Source organism: Triticum aestivum, chromosome 3A, assembly GCF_018294505.1.
Source record: "Triticum aestivum cultivar Chinese Spring chromosome 3A, IWGSC CS RefSeq v2.1, whole genome shotgun sequence".
Lineage (NCBI taxonomy): Eukaryota > Viridiplantae > Streptophyta > Magnoliopsida > Poales > Poaceae > Triticum > Triticum aestivum.
Genome location: NC_057800.1, coordinates 549,362,004 through 549,370,370, shown reverse-complemented (window position 1 = coordinate 549,370,370; position 8,367 = coordinate 549,362,004).

The following is an 8,367-nucleotide window of genomic DNA, read 5'->3' as shown; positions in this document are numbered from 1 at the left end:
TTTGTGTTCGGCGGCTTCGCACTGCGGGCCAACTCGCTTGGCCATCAGGAGCAGATCGAAAGCTACGCCCCTGGCCATCAGGTCAGGTTTGGAAGCTTAAATTACACGGCCGATATCCGCGGAGACTTGATCTTCGACGGATTCGAGCCCCTGCCTTGTGCGCCACACGGTCACGATGAGTACGATTTAGCTCTACCGTCGGACCGCATTCAGAATATCGCACCGGCAGGCACTCCGAGCCTCAATTCGGAGCCAGTTGCGCCATCCATGGACGGGAGGATAGACCCCGTCACGGAGGCCGTATCCTCAGCGGCGATCGAGCCGAATATCGACCTTACCCTTCACGAGAGCCGTGTTGCCAAACTGCCGGATCCTCCTCCGGCCACGGACTCCGAACCGCCTGCGCCCGTGCCTATCAAATCCGACTGGGCGCCAATCATGGAGTTCACCTTCACGGATATCTTTCAGCACTTGCCCTTCGGTGACATACTGAATTCATTAAAGTCTCTCTCCTTGTCAGGAGAGTCCTAGCCGAACTATGTTTGGCATGATTGGGATGCGGATGACGAAGAAATTCGCCGCCCACCCACCACCCACTTAGTAGCCACTATCGATGACTTAACCGACATGCTCGACTTTGACTCCGAAGACATCGACGGTATGGACGACGATGCAGGAGATGAACAGGAACCACTGCCCACAGGGCACTGGACGCCCACTTCATCACATGATGTATACATGGTGGACACACCAAAAGAAAACGACGACGAGGAACGGAAGGACGCAACAAAGGGTTGTCCCATCGAGAAGCAGTCAAAGAGGCGGCGTAAGCGCCGCTCCAAATCCCGCCTCGGCAGAAACAACAATCATATAGACCCAGCGTTAGAGCAGGGTGAACCATCGCCGGACCACGGCAACACGGAGAATCAAACCGAACAACCCAACTCTGTCAAAGATAATAGTCCGGACGACATCACACCGGACAGACACCCGGAGCAACAGAATGCCCGTCAAAGGCTTGTTGCCACCGCGAGGAGTCTAAAAAGCAGAAGCAAAGGCTCAAGGCTACGCAAGACACACTCAGAATCAGATGGAGTAAAGTACTCAACACAACAGCGAAGTACGGTGGTAATCGCCCCACCAAGAGCTACCCGAAGCGGAAGTTGCTACCTGAATTTGATGAGGAGGCCTTAGATCCCCCGCAAACAAAAATTAAAATGGCCATCTGGCTGGATAGACGACCTCACAGCCAACATAGAGCGGCAAAAAACGCCGCACATAAGCCAATACGCGATCCACGCGAAGGCTCGCATCAAAAGGACGGCACAACCAGATCCATCTATGGACTACGCAAGCGCGCTCTAGCATACGACGCAACACAACAAACATCCGAACAACGCGGATACAGGGGTGCTGTACACCCCCTATGTTTCACCGACGACGTGCTGGACCATGAATTTCCAGAGGGATTCAAACCCGTAAACATAGAGGCATACGATGGAACAACAGACCCTGGGGTCTGGATTGAGGACTATATCCTCCATATCCATATGGCTCGAGGAGATGATCTCCATGCCATTAAGTATTTACCCCTCAAACTCAAAGGGCCAGCTCGGCACTAGCTTAAAAGCCTCCCCGAAAGCTCCATTGGAAGCTGGGAAGAGCTCGAAGACGCTTTTCGGGCAAATTTTCAAGGGACTTATGTCTGACCTCCGGATGCGGATGATTTAAGTCATATAACTCAACAGCCCGGAGAGTCATCCCGAAAGCTTTGGAACATGTTTCTTACTAAAAGAACCAAATAGTCGACTGTCCGGACGCTGAAGCTTGGCAGCTTTTAAACACAGCGTCCGAGACGAATGGCTTGCCAGACACCTCGGCCAAGAAAAGCCGAGAACAATGGCAGCATTAACAAGCCTCATGACCCTCTTTTACGCGGGCGAGGACAGCTGGATAGCCCGATGCAGCACCAGCGACCCAAGTACATCTAAAGTTAGAGATGGAAACGGGAAATAACGATGCAGCAAAAATAATAAGCGCCGGAATAAAGAAGACAGCCCGAAGAGCACGACGGTAAACGCCGGATTCAGAAGCTCTCGGCCAGGTCAGCAAAAGCCGCCCTCTAAAGGCGCCAGAGATGAACTGTCCAACCTAAACAAAATTCTGGACCAAATATGTCAGATCCATAGCACCCCTGATAAACCTGCAAATCATACCCACAGAGAATGTTGGGTCTTCAAGCAGTCCGGCAAGCTCAACGCCAAACATAAGGGGCAGGATACACCAAGCGAAGACGAGGATGAGCCTCGCAAGCAAAGCACTGGGGAACAGAAGAAATTTCCACCTGAAGTCAAAACAGTAAACGTGTTACACGTGATAAAGGGGAGAAACAAAGCGGCACTCCCAGATAAATATGCCCAAGGGCCTATCACCGCGGAGTTCTGCCACTGGCCGTCTCAACCGATCACCTTCGACCATCAGGATTACTCGGCAAGTATCCGGCGCAGGATGGGCTGCCTTGGTATTAGATCCAATAATTGACGGATACCACTTCACACGAGTCCTGATGGACGGTGGCAGCAGTCTAAACCTGATATATCAGGACACAATCCGCAAAATGGGGATAGACCCAACGAAAATTTGCCACAACAATACTACCTTTAAAGGAGTAACGCCAGGCCCAGGGGCTCATTGCACGGGGTCCCTACTACTAGAGGTTATATTTGGCTTCCCCGATAACTTCCGTAGTGAAAATTTAACCTTCCACATTGCTCCGTTCCAAAGTGGCTATCAAGCACTACTTGGACGCGAAGCTTTCGCTCGCTTTAATGCAATACCGCATTACGCTTCCCTCACGCTTAAGATGCCCGGTCCACGTGTCATCATTACAGTAAATGGAAATATTGAGCGATCCCTGCGCGCCGAAGAGAGTGCGGCTGCCTTGGCAGTCGCACACTAAAACGGCCTCACCAACTAAAGCATTCGATAGGTCATCAAGACTACGGACACAGTTAGACGAGTCCGACGCAGCTATATGTAATTCATACAGGTTTGATGGCCACACCCCTATTACAAATACAAGGGGCTCAACGCGTGCAGACAAGTGGCAATTTTTACTCATCTTGAATTGTACATGGTTCTTTAAACCTACCTTTTTGCATGAGAACTTTTCGCCTAAGTTCCTCTCTTTTACAGATGACCATCGTGCTACACCCGTCCATGATACGACACAACGGAGACACAGGCGCAGACGTGCAGCAGGGACCCGTTCCAAGGATTATTTTTAGATTAAGACCCTGCGTCAACCTTTTTTACTGTCTCTTGTTGATACACATCCCTCGGATTCTCAGTACAATTGAGAAGGATGCTGACGTCTTGGCATGTGGCCACGTCAGAGTAATGCACGTACCTGGACACCAGGGGCTTCTTACAAAGGGCACTGTTCGGGCCCACAATAAAGACCGAATACCTTAGGGAGTGTTCGGCGTCGTGAGTTTGGCCTTATATGCATCAGCTTTGAATCATGTCTTTGGTCAAATGTTGGGTTTGCCCGGCTCCTGTGTTTTGCTGCCTTACGTTCCGCTCTATCGGCTAAGGCGGCACTAGGAGAACTACTGCGATTGTGCCCTGGTTCATCCGGACGAGCACCTCAGTAGAGAAAGCCGAAAACTGACTGTCATGATATAGCGTGAGACTGGTCAACCACTCGATGACCTATCCGGACGAACACCCCCGCATTATATGTGTGGGGGCTGAAGCCGACGACTGCAATCTATCAGGATATACATATATATACGTAAACGGCCGCATAGGAGGCATCATATTACTTTCGGGCAAAAGTATAAATACAGCCTTGATAAATTTAATAAAAACATTGTTTTTACAATGGGAATACATGTCACTCAAACATAATATTCTTCGAGCACTGGGCCTCTATCAAACGAGCACCCTCAAGAACTTCCTCAAAAGAGTGCTCAGCAGCCACTCGGCCTATGGCCGAACCCTGCGCCGCAACAGTGGTAGCATCCATCTCCGCCCAGTATGCTTTGACATGGGCAAGGGCCATCCACGAGCCTTCTATGCATGCCGACCTCTTCATCGCATTGATGCGTGGCACCGCACCAAGGAACTGCTACACCAGGCTAAAATAGCTGTTCAGCTTTGGCCTTTCCGGCCACAGCTGATCCATGACAGACCTCATGGCGCGTCCAGACAACCTATTGAGTTCGGCCCATTCGGCTAGCTAATCAGTCAATGGAAGCGGACGCTCTGGAACGTTAAACTGTGACCAGAACAACTTGTCCACTTCACGATCTGTTTGATCTCGAAAGTATTCGGCTGCATCGACCGCGCTCGCCGCCAAGTCCAGATATGCGTCTGCCGAACTCCACAGCCGATCCAGAGGGGCATACCGCGGATCTCCGAACTTCCTCCGCAGCATAAAGGGCTTCCCAGCCACAATATCACTGGCTTCACGCAGCTCCTCCTTATTCGCTCTCATAGCAGAGCGGGTGTCTTTGGTCGCCATCGTGGCCTTTTCAAGGTCCGTCGCCTTCGCTCGGTTTTCTTCTTCAAGGAACTGGCAACGGTCGGTAGTGTCTTTTTAACTTTACATCCATTTCGGCCATCTTCTCTTTGGTCTCTCCATGCGCGGCCTTTTCGGCTATTAAGTCTTCGGCCACCTTTAAAGCGACCGCATTACTAATTCTTGTTTGTTCTTTGGCTCGGGCAAGTTCCGCCCGAAGGGTCTCCACGGTGGCAGCTCCATCTGCAGTCACAACATATTAAAGATACTGGCATCACGCTGCTCTTACTATGTGACATTCACCAAAAAATATCACTTACCCTGTGCCTCATCAAGCCGCTTATTAACAAGCTCGATGTCGGCATCCGCCGCATCCAGTTGCCGCTTTAGTTTGGCAATCTCATGAGTCCGGCCAGCCACCGGAGCTCCAGCCACCTGCACATAAAGGCGGTTTGGTTATTACCTGGGACTATGATCCTCTGTTCGCCACCATTCTCGACGACAACCAGAGTCTCAGGGGCTACTATCTACACAGGGCACACCTAAAAATGTGCGGTACTATCAAAAAGTATATCATTTCACGTACCTCAAATCCCGTCAGTAGACTCATAAAGGCCTCATGCAATCCGCTTTCGGCTGACGAAATTCTTTCCGTCACCGTACCCATCAACATACAGTGTTCTTCTGAGATGGCCGCTTGCTCCAACAGCTCCCTCAGTACGTACGACCGCATACCAGACGGTGCCGGACTCTTCTGTTTGCTCTCTTCAAGAGCCGGATACTGGGGACTACGGGTGACCATAGGATTATCTTCTGGCCCTCCGAGACGACACTTCAAGGTCGCCCGCTTCTTGAGCGGAGGAGTCCGGGGGAGGCGTTTTGCTCTCCATCATCTCTGGAAGAAGATCCCCCGAAGAGGAGCTTTGCTGAGAAGGGCTGAGATTCAAACTGCAAGAGAAATGCTTCGGTTATTTTGCTTGGAAGAAAGGTAGAATATCTTTACTATCAAGTATTTTTCGATAACTTACAGCTCGTTAGAGGGCTGATCTCCGCACGAACTTTGTGTGGCAAGAGCATCCTCCGGGGCCGGACCCTCTGGTGGAGATTTCTTCTCCCGTTTGGAAGCCTTGGCTTTCGGATCTTCAGAGGCGGTCCTCTTCCTTCCCCGGGGCAAGAGAATGTCGGATTCTTCCCCTTTGTTATCCTCCCTCGCGGAGGCGCTCATTCCCTCGGATGGAATTGGTAGCGGTGGGGGCCCGCTTTCGCCCTCATTATTCCCCCCTTTATCTTCCTTTGAGGGCTCCGGGCAAGGTGCTAGCTCGAGCATCTTTTCCAGTACCGGATTGTCCAAACCCTCAAGAAGGGGGGCCAAACATCGAATCATCTTCGCCTTTGTTAGCCAGTCCTGGTCAAAGAGCGATTTCTCAGAATGACGTCATGATAAATGAAAGACGGTGTGTTCGGCTAGAGGATTACTTACTTGGTCGGCGGTGCGGTTGCTGCTTAGGCCCATGTCCTCGGTAGTATCTGGACACCCTATTTGGGGTCCGAAGAATGATTTATACATCTCCTCGTGCGTCAGGCCGAGGAAATTCTGAATAGTGCATGGTCCTTCTGGGTTGAACTCCCACATGCGGAGGGGCCGGCGTTTGCAAGGCTGGACTCGACGAACCAACATGACTTGCACCACCGTAACCAGACTGAAATCTCCTTCAAAGAGATCTTGAATGTAGCTCTGCAGTATAGGCACGTCCTTGGCTGGACCCTAGCTCAGCCCTCTGCTAATCCATGACATCAGTTGTGGTGGAGGGCCCGAGCGGAAAGCAGGGGCAGCCACCCACTTGGCACTTCTGGGAGCTGTGATGTAAAACCACTCCCGTTGCCATAATCCGGACACCTCTAGAAAGGAACCCTTTGGCCATGGAGCTCCAGCGATCTTGCTTATTAATGCGCCTTCACACGCTACATGCTGCCCCTCGACCATCTTTGGCTTCACGTCAAAGGTCTTGAGCCACAGGCCGAAGTGAGGGGTAATGCGGAGGAAGGCCTCACATATGACAATAAATGCCGAGATGTGGAGAAAGGTGTTCGGGGCTAGATCATGGAAATCTAGCCCGTAATAGAACATCAAACCCCTAACGAAGGGATCCAGAGTGAGGCCTAGACCTCGGAGGAAGTGGGAGATGAACACAACGTTCTCGTTGGGTTCGGGAGTAGGGACGACCTGCCCTCGGGCAGGCAGCCGATGCGAAACCTCGGCGGTCAGGTATCTGGCCTCCCTCAACTTCTTGATATCCTGTTCCGTAACGGAGGAGGGCATCCACCGGCCATGAAGGCTAGATCCGGACATGATTGAAGGTCCGAAGCACCTGACCTGGGCTTTGGGTGTTAGAACTCGAGGCGGGGGAAGGATTCGATTGAGCACGAGAGGGAAAAAGTAAAAGCCTTGTCCCTTTATAAAGAGGGTGAATATCAAGCGTCCTCCTAGTGGCCGTTTGGGACTTGCCTAAAATCTAGGAGTCCTAGGCCCGGTTGGGTTACCCACGACCGTATTGATGAGAATCCCGTAATTAGGGGAACATGATCTCTGCTTTGACAAGACGTGTCAAGAAACCGCCTCACGTTATGTGTGGAGCTGGTTGAAGAAAAACGATTCAAATGATCACCGAGCCATGGCCTGATGTCATGTTGCCAAAGCGTGTCAGCAGATTAAGATTTGTGGAAATATTATTCTCTCTACGGTGGTATGTGGAATTTATTTTGCAGGGTCGGACACTATCCTGGTATTCAAACTCTTCTGTGATGTGTTCAGAGGAGGAACCCGCCTTGCAATGCCGAAGACAACACTGCGCGCCGGACTCATCGTCATTGAAGCCTGGTTCAGGGGCTACTAAGGGAGTCCTGGATTAGGGGTCTCCGGACAGCCGGACTATATCCTTTGGCCAGACTGTTAGACTATGAAGATACAAGATTGAAGACTTCATCTCGTGTCCGGATGGGACTCTACTTGGTGTGGAAGGCAAGCTTAGGAAGTACGGATATGGATATCTCCTCCTTTGTAACCGACCTTGTGTAACCCTAGCCCCTCCAGTGTCTATATAATCCGGAGGGTTTTAGTCCGTAGGACAACATACAATCATACCATAGGCTAGATTCTAGGCTTTAGCCTCTTCGATCTCGTGGTAGATCAACTCTTGTAATACCCATATCATCAAGAATAAATCAAGCAGGACGTAGGGTTTTACCTCCATCAAGAGGGCCCGAACCTGGGTAAAACATCGTGTCCCCTGCCTCCTGTTACCATCCGCCTAGACGCACAGTTTGGGACCCCCTACCCGAGATCCGCCGGTTTTGACACCGACAGCGGAGGTGCCTGATACGCCTCCAATGTATCTATAATTTTTGATTGCTCCATGCTATATTATCTTCTGTTTTGGATGTTTATGGGCTTTATTATACACTTTTATATTATTTTTGGGACTAACCTATTAACCCAGAGCCCAGTGCCAGTTGCTATTTTTTCCTTGTTTTAGAGTGTCGCAGAAAAGGAAAATCAAACGGAGTCCAATTGACCTGAAACTTCACGGAACTTATTCTTGGAAGGAAAGCAACCTGGGAGACTTGGAGTCCACGTAAGGGAAGCCACGAGGAAGCCACGAGGCAGGGGGCGCGCCCACCCCCCTGGGCGCCCTCCACCCTCGTGGGCCCCTCGTGGCCCCCCTGACGTACTTCTTCCGCCTATATATCTCCGTATACCCTAAAACGATCGGGGAGCACAATAGATTGGGAGTTCCGCCGCCAGAAGCCTTTGTAGCCACCGAAATCCAATCTAGACCCGTTCC